General features: G+C 41.6%; 1 protein-coding gene across 1 annotated transcript in view; it reads left to right on the forward strand.

The window, feature by feature from the left end:
• The window catches only part of LOC123754027 (uncharacterized), a 115,282-nt gene that overhangs the window by 72,977 nt on the left and 28,198 nt on the right, over window positions 1-14,107 (forward strand). The gene's annotated exons all lie outside the window — the stretch shown is intronic.

The following is a 14,107-nucleotide window of genomic DNA, read 5'->3' on the forward strand; positions in this document are numbered from 1 at the left end:
AGGCTGTTTATAAGAATAACAACAGTTCATTGGCACGTTTTCATGCTTATAAACTGTTTAATAAATGTAACCAAATCCGTCAAAGATTGAGGAAAGATGTACACGTTCGTAAGTGCTTGCGTAACTGCTTCGTGAATCTGGCCTTATTCAAAAGTGAATGACGTTCATTGTATGACCAATCGTCAGGTACTGGCCTCAAAAACACCTCCAGCTCCAGGGAAGGTTTTGCACCAAACAATTTAATTTGTGAATTTTGTCAAAGGAAAATCACGACTTTTCACTTTGAGTTGACTTCAACTCACGACTTTACCAAGCAGTTGTATGTTGACATGGACGAACGCCTTCATTCGCATCTTATCCCGACGCGTATTTGATGGTGTTCAAGTGGATGGGTAACTGAGCGAGTATCTGAGCTTAGAGGCTCTTCCTTGTGAAGGGTTCGAACCCTTCGAAGAGTGATAGTTATACATTAGAGTGATATTTTTTACATTCTTCAAGACACGCATAGCGTTTTGGGCAAGTTCTTAATCTAACATAACAGGTGAGGGGAAAAAGTACGTTGTTGTTGTTGTTGTTTTAGAATTAGGTACTCAGAACGAAATGTCCATGAAGCACGGGCTATGGTGAGCCCGTAATTGATTACGGTTATTCGCGATAACCTTGTTACTGTGATATTTGGGGTCAAAGTTTTTAAATGGAGGTGGGGATTCCTCCTTTTTCCCTGTTTCTTTTTCGCTTCTGTTTTAGTGCACTGGTTTTAGTCTTGTTTAATAGCATTATCTTGGTGGCCGATGTAGATGCAGAATGTCCACTAGTGAGTCCCATTCCTCAACGGCTTTTCTAATCATTGTAGTCGCGGTGGAATGTGCATCTAATGCAGCTGTTGTCGTTGGATTAATGTTGAGTTTGATGCGCAGGGCTTCAGTAGCTTCACATTCCAGTAAGTAGTGCAATAGTGGCGCCTCTGCTTCTGTTCCACAGATGTGACACTCTTTAACTATTGGGTTTATTACCTCCCAGCAGCACTTGTCACCATGTCCGAGATGTGTATGGCTACTGCAATGTCTATGAATATCTTTTTGTCAGGCTTGAAAGAGTAGTACCTAGTGGCTTGTTCGTACACTATCGCAATGGATCTTCCTTCCGCTACTTTGGCTCTGTGGCGACTTTTGATAGTTGGTAGTATTTTCTTCTTGATTTGCTCCTTAATCTGTGAAAAACTGTGAAAATCTGTGAAAAAGTACACTGTAACAAGGTTTTATATCAATATAAATTGACAGGTGATTACACTGGTAGAGATGAAGTACTTTATTAGTCTTAAGTACTAATATTGGGGAAGTGGGTAGCACAAGAGCAGCGTGTGTTTGAAGCACAAGGTAGGAAACTAATGAGGATGTAATTAGGTACTTTTTGGTTTTACTTTTGAACAAGATATTCAACAAGAGGGAGCCGGTCGGCCGAGCGGACAGCACGCGGGACTTGTAATTCTGTGGTCTTGGGTTCAATCCCAGGCGCTGGCGAGAAACAATGGGCAGAGTTTCTTTCACCCTATGCCTCTGTTACCTAGCAGTAAAATAGTTACCTGGGTGTTAGTCAGCTGTCACGGGCTGCTTCCTGGGGATGGAGGCTTGGTCGAGCACCGGGCCGCGGGGACTCTAAAGCCCCGAAATCATCTCAAGATAACCTCAAAAAGAAGATATGGGTTGGAACATTTTTTAATTCATCAGGGAGTGAGTTCCAAAGACTGGACCCTCATATTTGCATGGAATGTTTGCACAGATGTAGCCTGACTCCGGGGATATCAAGGACATGTTTATTTCTGGTGTGGTGATCTTAGGGTTCTATTACACCTTTCAAGGAAAAGTTTCAGATCAAGATTAGCATTTATTAACAAGCATTTGTACATGTAGATAGCACACGAGGATGTGGGGCGTGAGTATATGTTTAGCATGTTAATGGACTTGAATAGAGGAGTTGTGTGTTGTCTGAATTACAAAGTTTGTTACAGTCTCCGTGGTGTAGTGGTAAGACACTCGCCTGGCGTTCCGCGAGCTCTATGTCATGGGTTCGTATCCTGGCCGGGGAGGATTTACTGGGCGCAAATCCTTAACTGTAGCCTCTGTTTAACGCAACAGTAAAATGTGTACTTGGATGAAAAAACGATTCTTCGCGGCGGGGATCGTATTCCAGGGAACTGCCCGAAACGCTACGCGTACTAGTGGCTGTACAAGAATGTAACAACTCTTGTATGTATCTAAACAAAAAAAATGGTAAGATAATTGCTATTACACTACCAAAAATAATTAAGTACCTTCTCGCACCAAACTAGTGAGATTATAGTGCCTCACAATGCAGTCCGTTCTACTGATTTGCCACTCCGTAAAAAATTTAGCCTCCTAACCTAACCAACAACGTACGAACCCAAGCAACCCACCTAATCTATCGAGTTCGATGCATAGAAAACGTAGATATTCGTGAGCCGTTGCTTAATAGGTTGTATTTGTAACGTTGGTTTACGAAATAAAAAGTTAAGAACGCGGCCCATGAGTTGAGGGGGAAGGGTCGGCCAACTCCCCTGACCAATTATATGGGCACACAAGGTCGGTGGAGCTGTAGGTTCAAGATGAGACTTTCGCCTCTGCGTTTAAGCCATACTCCGTCAGGAAACGCGCACTCGTTTTTTTAGGGCGCTGGTAGCTGAGTAGACCGCGCACGGGACTCGTAATCCTGTCGCCCGGGTTCGAGTCCCGGCGCCGGCGAGGAACAATGGACAGTTTCTTTCACCCTAATGCCCCTGTTACCTAGCAGTAAATAGGTACCTGGGAGTTAGACAGCTGTTACGGAGCTGCTTCCTGGGGATGTGTGTGTGAAAAAAGTAGTAGTTAGTAACATTTGATTGATTGACAGTTGAGAGGCGGGCCGAAAGAGCAGAGCTCAACCCCCGCAAGCACAAGTAGGTGAATACTCGTACGCACATCAGGGCCTCTTGCCTCCACTACGGGCTCACCATAGCCCGTGCTACTTGGAACTTTTTGTTCCACGGAGCGAATCTTAAACAACAACAACATCTTGCCCCCAGAGGCGCATGTAAACAAGGGAGAAATTGAAATTGAAATTGAAATTGAAATAAGTTTATTGAGGTAAAATACACACAAAGGGATGAGGCAGCTCAAGCTATTCTCACCCCGTTCAGTACATCGTGTTAATACATACATAGACACACATCACAAACAATAAACATATTACCGAACATTCTGAGAGATAAACATCTACATTTCCTCCTTTACACAAGTAAACAAGGGAACGTCAGCTGGATATGAAAAACCATGACGAGCATCCGGATAAGCATAGAAACCTCTTTTTATGAAATAATATCTTAGTTTTCATGTCGATAATACATACGGGTGACACCCAACCTCCACTGCCACACTTCCTGAGAGTGTCGCTAGGCTTTGGGCAGTGATTGGGACCCTTTCACAAGCGTCAGACACGAGACATGTTAATTATGAGACATGTTAACATGTTATGAGACACACGAGACATGTTAACTCTGGGAGCGCTAGTCACTCGTGCTATTTCAGTTGCCTCCCACCTAATCTAACCTAACCTAACCTAACCTAACCTAACCTAACCTAACAAAACAGTTTAGACCTATTGTCTTATGTGTGACCCTCTGTCCTGCGTGACAGTGAATACCAGCATTATCCTCACTTTAATAAGACTATCAAAATCCTCAGATTAGGCAAAATTGTAATTAATTTTGTCAATAAAGATGTTAATAATAATAATAACAAATATTCAGGTAAAGTACAAACATACAAGGTGAAATACAGAAGTTGATGGAGTTATAGATAGAGCTAGTACATACAATGCCTAAAGCCACTATTACGCAAAGCGTTTCGGGCAGGAAAAACACTTAAGACTAAAACTTAATACTAACTTAGATTAAAGTATAAATTGTGTTGAGAAAAAAACAGAAAAAAATGAAAAAAGGGGGGGGGGGGGGGGAAACATGGCAGAAAAAAGCAAAAATACAATTTGGTCAACAAACAGCATTGTTTAAAATCGTAGACATGGGTTGACATTTAGGGGTGAGGTAGGTTACATGGAGTTAATTAGGTGGTACTTAGTTTTTATCTTAAACTGGTTGGGAGAGGTACAGTCTTTAACATGATTGGGAAGGTCATTCCACATTCGAGGTCCCTTGATTTGTAAAGTATTTCTAGTTTGACTAAGTCGTACTCTTGGAATATCAAATAGGTATTTGTTTCTGGTGTGGTGCTCATGGCATCTCTTACAACCTTCTAGGAAGCTTTTAAGGTCAGGATTGACATTACAGTTCAGCGTTTTATATATATATATAATACACATGAGAGGATGTGCAGTGATTTAATGTCTAACATATTCAGAGATTTGAGTAAGGGTACCGAGTGATGTCTGGGGCCAGAGTTAGATATTGTCCTAATAGCAGCTTTGTGTTGAGTAATTAGAGGACGTAAATGATTTTGGGTAGTAGAACCCCAAGCACAAATAACTCTGGCACTAATTTTGTGTCAAACCTTTGTACGTTTTTATCTTAGTTTTAGGATTCAGAGAGTACAGACTACACGCCAGTGCTGCATATTCTTGTATTGGTCTAAGGAAAGCTGTGTAGAGATGCCTTAAAAGAGTCCTGATTTAGGTTTCAAATATTGGCCATTGTCTCATAAGGTGCTGATGTCACCCTGACTATTTGTGTCTGTTATGTTAGTGAAACCTTGCGATGATTTCGGAGCTCAACGTCCCCGCGGCCCGGTCCTCGATCAGGCCTCCTAATGATGATATTATATGCACTACCAAATCTCTCTCTCTCTCTCTCTCTCTCTCTCTCTCTCTCTCTCTCTCTCTCTCTCTCTCTCTCTCTCTCTCTCTCTCTCTCTCTCTCTCTCTCTCTCTCTCTCTCTCTCTCTCTCTCTCTCTCTCTCTCACGGTGTACAAGGATTAGATACACAGTGTTTAGTGAGTTTCATATAGTAGTTTTGAGTTTAAATATGAGTTTTCATATTCATTTCCTGGCTCTCTTTACTGCCTCTCTGTTGTGATGGGCGAGGGAGACAGACGTGGGTGGTGGTGAGAGAGAGAGAGGGAGGAAGTGGGTGGTAGTGAGGGAGGGAGAGAGGGAGGGAGAGAGGGAGGGAGAGAGAGAGGGAGGGAGAGAAGTGACCAGCTGTGTGAGAGAGAGACCCCGAGACAGGAACAACAGACGGACAAACATTGCTCCTGCCGCATTCTTTGCTCTTCAGTAATGTCATACACACACATACACATACACACACACACACACACACACACACACACACACACACACACACACACACACACACACACACACACACACACACACACACACACACACACACACACTGCAAGTGTAATGACGCTGTTGATAACGACGCTGTTGATATTCATCATGCAAATGATAATAGAGATAATAACGGAAACACCAAATAATGACATTTACGATTACTTTGATGACTTTGATGATAGTGTCATACTCTAACATAGTTTGTGTGTGCAGGTCGTATGTATACACATGACATGAGTTTGTGTATCCAGGATATGTATCCAGGTCATAGATTGGGTATCCAGGACCTAATTTGTGCTTCCAGAACCTAATTTGTGTATCCAGGACCTAGTTTGTGTATCCAAGACAGATCCATGATTACTTTCAATTGTTCTATACTTGAGGTCGATCTCGAACTCATTGTTGATGTGACGACTTATATTGAATTTTGTAACTAGCTCATCAAGATTGTAACTTGCTTAGCTAAATGAATTGTGGGGTTCAGTCCCTGAGCCCATTATGTGCCTCTGTAACCCTTTCCACTACCGCCCACAAGATGGGTATGGGGTGCATAATAAATGAAGTAAACTAAACTTCTATACTGCAATAATTTTGCAACAACGCAACCCTAGAGAACTATGTAGTATTTCCTCTCGTTATTTATTCAGATTACTATGGATTTAGTGTTTAAAGTTTTACCTGAATTTGCCTGAGGGGGGTCACTATCTCTAGGGGGGCCTCGACAGGGCCAGGAAGCCGGCGGCTACTCAAATGTCCTCCCCCCCCCCCCCACATTGTTTCTTAGAGTTTTTCAAGTTCAATTTTAAAATGAAGTATTGCCTTGGAATATACGTTTTCGGCTGGTAGGCGATGTCAAAGGTGGGTTTTACCTTGTGGGTAAAAAGGCATCTCTTCAATTCTGGCCAACAATTGTGGCTTGTTGAATTACCCCTTGAATTGCCCCTTGAATTACTTGTTGAAAAACTGCCGCCCCTTGTTTACGTTAGAGTGGACCTTTCAAAGAACAGATCCGGATCAATATCTTGCAAAGCGCCACGAGGCTGTAACAATATGATAACATTTATTTATTCATTCATTTATTTATTTATATATACAGCCACTAGCAAGCATGACGTTTCGGGCAGGTCCTTAATCCTAATTTTCCCCTGGAATACGACCCGCCAAATCGTTTAACAACCAGGTACCGATTTTACTGTTGGGTAAACAGAGGCTACAGTTACGAACCCAGGCCATGAGCTCGCGAAACACCAGGCGAGCGTCTCACCACTACGCCACGGGGACTTAAACTCCACATTGAGGTTGAGAATGACCTCGCAATGTTTGCAAGCTCATAAACTGTTTAATATAGAGATAAAGCTGCACTGATTGTGAAAAAATGTATGCAGGTTTCATAAGTAGATACGTGAATGCTTGATGAATATAAACTGTTTTACCTAACCTGAAAGCTACGGCGAGCCCAAGCAACCCACCTAACCTATCGAGGCTGATATGCTATAGGAAACGTCGATATTGCGGTGCTTTAAATTTTACTAGGTTACATTTTTAGCTGATTTGTCGATTGTTTAAAATACATATTTATACTGTCGCGAGGGAGAGGGAGTAAGAGAGAGAGAGAGAGAGAGAGAGAGAGAGAGAGAGAGAGAGAGAGAGAGAGAGAGAGAGAGAGAGAGAGAGAGAGAGAGAGAGAGAGAGAGAGAGAGAGAGATATTACGCGTGCATTACGACGGGTGCAGGATGGCTGGGGGGGGGGGGCAAGGTCTGTGAGAGGAACCCAGCAGACAGCAGCAGCAGCAGCAGCAGCAGGAGGAAGGCGGCTACCGCCTCCTGGTGGTCTCCCTCGCTGTTTTTAAGAGGCCGTGCCACAATATCCCAAGGTCAATGGGCTGCCCTTGACCAGGTCTTACCCGGTTTTTTTCTCCACAGTTCGAATACCAACAAAAAAAATACAAAAAATAGCACACACAAAAACACCGGCGATGAATGCATACAACGGCACACTGCATACCTAAAAGCATTAAAAACAGGATCCAGTTTAGTGTTAATTCTAGTTGGTGACCTGACTTGTGACCTGGCCTGCCATCGTCTGTGGGCTAAAGGGACACGGAGAGGAATAAAACAAGGCGAAGTGGGGTGGTAAGTGGAGAAAATGGTGAGTGTGTGTGTGTGTGTGTGTGAGAGGGTGGGTGGGTGAGTGTTCTAGCAGACTCATGGCCGCATTCCCGCCCTGACCCGTGGGCGGATGATGACTACACCACACTGCTCTCTTTCTCTCTCTTATTCTCTCGCTCTCTCTCTCTCTTTTCCTCTCGCTCACACACACACACGTACACGATCTCTCATCCTCTCTCCCATAATCTTCGTTTCTCCCTTCTTTCTCTCACAGCTCTATTGTGGCTCACAACACCGTGGGATCGCACAAGAGGCTTGGGAATTTATAGGTTGAAAATTGAGTAATTACCTAAGTGTAGTTACAGGATGAGAGCTACGCTCGTGGTGTCCCGTCTTCCCAGTGCGTGAATTATGGTAACCCATCCTTCTGAAATGATTATCCCTTCCTCTTATGTTCTTTGTACACACATGTTCATCTGAATAAATAGTATTATTATTATTATAATTATGTATGTGGTCGATCGTACCTATATGCAGTAATGAGATACAATCTGTGACATCTATAGTTCATCAAGACTTGTCAACACTAAAGAGAAGTTGCTAATATGTCTGCATTTTTCTGTCCACAAAATGCTACTCTTAGCTCCTCGACAGCTGCCTCCCTCAAGACTAACACGCCAATGGAGGCGACCAGAGAGGTTAGTTAGTTTAGTTCATTTATTATGCACCCCATACCCATCTTGTGGGCGGTAGTGGAAAGAGTTACAGAGGCACATAATGGGCTCAGGGACTGAACCCCACAATTCATTTAGCTAAGCAAGTTACAATCTTAATGATTCATCCCTTTGCATAAACATCATTTTCCACGCTCGTGTCATACTAAATTTGCGCGTGATTACTGCCTTTATAACCAAAAAAAATTGAATACCTACTTTATAATCGTTGTAATCAGACCACCAGTAGCTTAGACTATGTTGGCAGCCTAGGTCAGTCCATGTTAGTTTGGAATAGGTTGGTAACTTAGGTCATGCTATGTTTTCAGAATGTAGCAGTCTTGCATACAATTGAGGTGAAAAATGAAAACTATCAATTGTCTGTCTTTAGCCACAACATTAATGAATTCATCGGTATTGTAAACACACGAACGAACATGTTTCCTGTAGAAACGTGCGAACAATTACTTTTGTCAATTAGCACTTGGGTACATCTACATTTACGTAGTTACACTAAACTACTGTATATGAAGGGCTACATGGTGTATGTGTCAAGAACTAGTATGTTCCCCTTCAGAGGGAACTGTAGCTGCATAAATGCAGATGTACCTAAATATGCTAATAAAAAATAATTAATAGTTTTATTTATGCTAGCGCCTTCAGGCATTTTAGAATCAGTAATTTGTCTCCTCTCAGACCTAAATGTTTGAAACAATACAGTCCAACAGAGGCAGGGTTACCTAGGTCTAATTCAATATTATCCTTGTTATATGCTAACTTGTTTGCTGTCTGTGTTATGTTGACCAGACCACTAGAAGGTAAAGGGATGACGACGTTTCGGTCCGTCCTGGACCATTTTCAAGTCGATTGTGAGAATTACCAATCGACTTGAGAATGGTCCAGGATGGGCCGAAACATCGTCGTCCCTTCACCTTCTAGTGTGTGGTCTGGTCAACATACTTTAGCCACGTTATTGTGACTCATCGCCTGCATATGTCTGTGTTATATTTATGTGTGATGGTAATCACACAAGACCATCATTCTCTTACCACTTAAGTCAGTGCAGGGAGTAGGGTATTTATAAATGCTATTACTGCTGTCGATTCTGCAGAAGTTTTCAATCACAGAAAATGATTCTTTCTGTGTGTTATTGTGTACTAGTAGCTAGTTGTAGTGCAGCTAGTTCTGCTTGAGTAGGGTTCAGCCAGTTGTTTAACCTGACACTGATAGGCTGTGTGTGTGCCTGTGTCACCTCGTCCTCCTAATAGAACGTCGCATTTTGACGTATACTCCATCTAAGGCGAACAATCGTCGTATTAGAAAATGGTAGCGACTCGCGAAATTGACATACTGTTCCGTTTTTTGTTTTGGGTCCTCTGGTAGGTTAGGTTAAGGGCACTTTTGTACGACAGTTTCTTGACGTTGGAAACCTTCAGGAGGAAGGGATGCTGGGTGCAAGTATTATCAATAAAACCTACAGGCTGCTGCAGTCTGGACTTATTTCCAGACAAAAATCTATGGAGCTTGTATGCTCGTTTACATTATTATTAAGATTTAAAAGTATTTTAAATTATTTACAATAATTTACAATTATTATAAATAAATCTTATTTACTAGCATAATTTCTTGACGAGCAACTTCAAACATCAATATAATAATAATTCTAATAAAATAATAAAAATTCTAATGAAAATAATAATTATAACAGAAATAACGTAAATATTCCATTTGCCAACAAATCGCAAATGATTAACATATTTATTTATTTATTTATTTTTTTTTTTTTTTTTGAGATATATACAAGAGTTGTTACATTCTTGTACAGCCACTAGTACGCGTAGCGTTTCGGGCAGGTCCTTAATCCTATGGTCCCTGGAATACGACCCCCTGCCGCGAAGAATCGTTTTTTCATCCAAGTACACATTTTACTGTTGCGTTAAACAGAGGCTACAGTTAAGGATTTGCGCCCAGTAAATCCTCCCCGGCCAGGATACGAACCCATGACATAGCGCTCGCGGAACGCCAGGCGAGTGTCTTACCACTACACCACGGAGACTGCTAATTTTTTTTAATTTCAAATTACCAAATATCGTCCCCAGCTTAAAAACAATTACTGAAAATATTTTACTCGATATAATAATAATACAGGCATGTAAATTTACAGCATAAACCATTAACAAATTCTTAGAACAAATAAAGGAAAAAAACAAGCACGCAATGCTTATTTTCATTAACATAAATTTTCATAGACTAACAAAAAAAAGGTTTAGAAACAAGCAAAATGCACATTCAAAGGTGCCCAAGGGCCAGATTCACGAAGCAGTTACGCAAGCACTTACGAACCTGAACATCTTTTCACAAACTTTGGCGACTCTGTTTACAATTATTAAACAGTTAATGAGCTCCGAAGCACCAGGAGGCTGTTTATAAAAATAACAACAGTTGATTCTGAAGTTGTAATGCTTGTAAACTGTTTAATATATGTAACCAAAGCCGTCAAAGATTGAGGAAAGATGTACACGTTCGTAAGTACTTGCGTAACTGCTTCGTGAATCTGGCCCCAAATCTTTCCCTGCACCTGGAGAATAACAAAATATAACCACCAGACGGCAACATGGCGGTGCATTTAAAGTTTATTTTTTGTTTAATTTTGATTTTCACATATTATTGTTGGTGGTGTACTTTTGGGGTTCCCATTGTGACCGGAGTCACCATTGATATTTCTCTTGGATACCTATTTACTGCTTGGTGAATAGAGGCATCTGGTGAAAGGAAGCGCTGCCTAAATCGTTTTCTGCTCATGCTCGGGTTGTTCGATTGTGAATGTGTGTGTATTTACTATTTGTGTCTGCAGAATTGAGCTATTAGCTCTTGGACCCCGCCCTTCTAACCAATCTATTTTTCCCTCTATTATGATTACTACATATATTTCTCTCTAACACACACACACACACACACAAGGAACAGGTGATGAAACTGAGAAAAGGGGAGAACAGATACACAGATAATGATAATGAGGTGTGTAAAGAACTCAACAAGAGATTTTAGGTCGTCTTCACAATAGAACAAGGAGAAGCCCCTGCACTAAATGAGAAGGCAAACCAAGCAACCTTGGAGGAATTTGAGTTCACCAGGGATGAGGTCAAAAGGAATCTGTTGGAACTGAATGTGACAAAGGCTGTTGGGCCTGACAGAATCTCACCATGGATACTAAAAGAGGGTGCAGAAGCACTAAGTGTGCCACTCTTTATGGTGTATAACAGGTCACTGGAAACAGGAGACCTACTGGAAAGCTGGAAGACAGCTAATGTAGTCACAATATACAAAAAAAGGGACAGGCAAGAAGCACTGAACTATAGGCCAGTTTCCCTAACTTGTATACCATACAAGGTGATGGAGAAGATCGTGAGGAAAAGGCTCGTAGAACATCTGGAGGGAAATAGCTTTGTAACACACCACCAGCATGGGTTCAGAGATGGCCAATTGTGCCTCACTAGCTTAATAGAATTCTGTGATCAATCAACAAAAATTAGGCAAGAAAGAGAAAGGTGGGCAGACTGTATTTTCTTGGACTTTCAGAAAGCCTTTGACACAGTACCCCATAAAATGCTGTTACAAAAGTTGGAGCAACAGGCAGGAGTAAAAGGTAAGGTACTCAGTGGATAAGGGAGTATCTAAGCAACAGTAAACAGCAACTGTAAGAGGGGGGGGGGGGGGGAAACATCAGCGTGGTGAGATGTCACCAGCGGAGTCCCACAGAACTCTGTACTTGGACCCATCCTGTTTCTAATATATGTAAAGAATCTTTCAGAGGGTATAGACTCAGTCCTCTCAATGTTTGCTGATAATGCAAAAATTATGAATAGAATCAAGACAGATGAAGACAGACTACAGGACGACCTGGACAAACTGGAGGAATGGTCTAGAAAATGGCTACTAGAGTTCAACTCAGGAAAATGTAAAGTAATGAAATTAGGCAAAGGGAGCAGAAGGTTGAACACAAGGTACCATCTGAGAGGTGACATCCTGCAAGAGTCAAATAGAGAAAGATCTTGGGGTTGATATCACACCGAACCTGTCTTCAGAAGCCCACATCAAAAGGATATTATCAGTGGAATATGCTAGACTGGCTAACATAAGAACTGCTTTTAGAAACTTGTGTAAGGAATCATTCAGGACCTTGTATACCACTTATGTCAGACCAATCCTGGAGTATGCAGCTCCAGCCTGAAGTCCATACGTAGTTAAACACAAGACAAAGTTAGAGAAGATTCAGAGGTATGCAACCAGACTAGTTCCAGAACCGAGAGGTATAAGCTACGAGGAAATGCATAACTTAATCAAATCATAACCTAACCTAACCATGGATAGGGAGTAGATAATAATACTAATTACATAGTGGTTTTGAAGTGATTACCTCCTCCCTGATAATTATTTAAGTGTAGTTACAAGAGGAGAGAAATACACTTGTGCTATTCCATCTTCCATTACCCTGTCAAATTATGCTTTGAAACTGATAGTTTTGGCCTGTGGGGAGAAAAGAAAATCAGTAGGAGCCATGAGAAGGCTTCGAACTCGTACACTTGGTACTCTCAAGTGCACGTCCTAGACAACTACATCATGACGTGGTCAAAAGCATTGCAATTTAGGATTCAACTGAATACTCTAGGGATCCTGAGGCTTCCAATGAAGCCCAATCAGGGTTTCACACAATGCCCCCGATGCACTCTAGCTGTGGTCCATTAGTTCTATCACCAACGCTTCTCTTCAAATGCACAATGAAATCACATGAACATGGTGTTTTGAACCAACACACTTGGTACTCCTAAGCCTACTACACCATTACATGGTCAAAGGCATTGCAACCTGGGATGCAAGTGAATCTTCTAGGGGTTCTGTGAAGCCCAGGTACTTGGAAAAAGGCCAAACATGGTGTGGGACTACGCATGTGGATTCACCCTCACTGACACTCACATACACTTCGGTGCTGATCAAGCAGGTGGTGCTGCCAACCAGGGAAACGGCAAAATCAGTAAAATCAGGCAACTGGAATGTCAATACACCTTTGTTCCCATAGCATCTGAGATGATCAACCCCTGGGGTAAGTGCCTTGGGCTTTCTCAAAGAATTGAGTTCCAAGCTTATTAACATCACCAGACCCCAAGAGCTGCCAGTTTGCCGCTTCAGCACCTCAGTGTGGTGATCCAGAGGGAAAACGTCTGCTGCATCCTCGGTTCCTGTCCTGAAGCAGAGGTCCAAGAGATCCATAACTTTTAAGCACTCGTTGTATTAATCAATGTACAACTTGTTACCTTTAAATATCAAACAAAAACACAACAAAACACATAAGGAAGAGGGGTGGCAAGACAAAAGAACATGAAAATGGTACTGGACGGGACCCAAAAATCCTCTCTAAATGCATTGTGTGCGCTTTTCTCCAAGGCATTTGTTCTCTTCTGAATAGGCTTCAGATGATGGTAAACATGGCAGCTATTACCTTGTCACTTGAGGACACCTAGTAACAGTAGTAAATGTCAAGACCATTATTCACAAATCAGGTTTGCCACATAGTTCTCAATGCATGACTGCATAAGCTTATCTTTTGTTGGCACTGCACTATAAATCTATTTAACATTCCATTCAGTAAACCTTGTTTAATATATAAATATTTATGTGGTTACCCATGAAACTTATCCACACTATAAAAAATACAAATTATGGTTCTTTCTCACAAATGTATTGTTTTTTGTAAATTAATATTTCAGTAAACAAAACCAGTTTACTGCTTCCTTGGGTAACAAAGGCAATCAAGAAGTCTCCTTGTCACCCAATTAATGTTCTCCTTGCCACATTACCATTCCATACACACTAAACTTTTTCTCTTACACCTATCAATATTTTTACATTCCTACCCTTTATTTGTATCACTTATGTGCACTTC

Source organism: Procambarus clarkii, chromosome 6 (assembly GCF_040958095.1).
Source record: "Procambarus clarkii isolate CNS0578487 chromosome 6, FALCON_Pclarkii_2.0, whole genome shotgun sequence".
Lineage (NCBI taxonomy): Eukaryota > Metazoa > Arthropoda > Malacostraca > Decapoda > Cambaridae > Procambarus > Procambarus clarkii.